We start from the raw sequence: 1,425 nt of genomic DNA, 5'->3' as shown, positions 1-1,425 counted from the left end.
AACTAATTACGTCTACATTTTGAGGGGGGTTAGGGGTACCAATTAAAGGGTAAAAGTGTTTTTTAAAATATTTATTTATTAAAGTTATAGAAGAGGAGATTATAGTCATACCGTTCAAGGACTTTTTTCTATTCTCCTTAAGTTACTTTTTTCCTTGAGAATTTCAATGTTTACCATCAATACCTTGTTTAATGGAAAGATAAAGAAAACTATAAAGTCTCTAAAGTTTTGTTTGAGTTTTGCTTTGGAAACGGGGTCAAGACATAAGAGAATTAAATACATACATTAAGACTTTTTTGTTTCTGAGAGATTGGAAGGCATTTGCGTGTTTATCGCCTCTCTCTTTGAATTCACATTAAAAGGATATCTGGAATTTTAAAGAAAAGTTCAACTGTGAAGACGACATTCATTGTCGACCTGTTTTCGGCTCTGCTTTTCAAGACAACCGGGTGCAAACTTAAAATCTTTCTTAAAACTAGACAGTTTTTATGTTTTGAAAAGGTTATGTTTGTAATAAATTCTTAACGTTTGCAAAATAAAATATTAAAACCTGCATTTTAATAGGATATGTTCCAGTAAGATAATCTTACATACATGGCGTGAATAGTTTTAAATGTCTTCTTAAATATACTGTTTTGGATAGTAAATACATTTTGCAATTTATTTCGCAAAAATAATCTCTTACTTGAATAATATTTTATTTTGAAATCAATATAGCTATAATATGAGTGCCATACTTTATTTTTTATATTATTTTGGTTTCAAACAACTGTAGTTATAGGGGGAAGACATTTAAAACTGTTCGTGATATGGGACACCCTGTATATACATTGCTTCTCCAAAACTAAATCTTTCGATTTCATTAATCCTTCATTTTCAATGTGTTTGTTTGTAACCGATAAACGTCAAAACGGCTAAAACGATCGGGGGCCCACATTTTTGTGGAACCTCACCTGACCCAGGGAAAGGTTTCTGGAACATCAAAATTGGAGTAAATAATTCTTTGAAAAAAGTTAGATTTCTTTGAAAATGCGCCAATTTCAAAAGAAAAATCTTCAAAAAATTGAAAATGATTTAAACAGGCCGAATTCCAGTGCAACAGTTGATAGCTAAAATTATTTACAGGAAAGGGAGCGCATAAAACCCTAGTATTTAAAATAAGGGGGAATATTCTAAAATTTAGTTGTAGCTTTATCATTAACATTATTAATATGATTGTTTATGTTAAAAAATTTAAATTTGTTCATTAAGCTACAAAATAAATGATATTTTTTTCATTTTAGAGTTATCATTTCAGAGATGAAAGTTCCAAACCCTTATGTTCTAAACCTGACACTTAGTGTCATGTCTGAGCCATATCACGGGTTGGAATTTTCTCCTCCTGCATTTAGCATATATAAATAAGGTATAAAATAAAGTTAAAAA

Source organism: Eurytemora carolleeae, unplaced genomic scaffold (genome assembly GCF_000591075.1).
Source record: "Eurytemora carolleeae unplaced genomic scaffold, Eaff_2.0 scaffold157, whole genome shotgun sequence".
NCBI lineage: Eukaryota > Metazoa > Arthropoda > Copepoda > Calanoida > Temoridae > Eurytemora > Eurytemora carolleeae.
Note: the sequence above shows the minus strand (reverse complement) of the source record.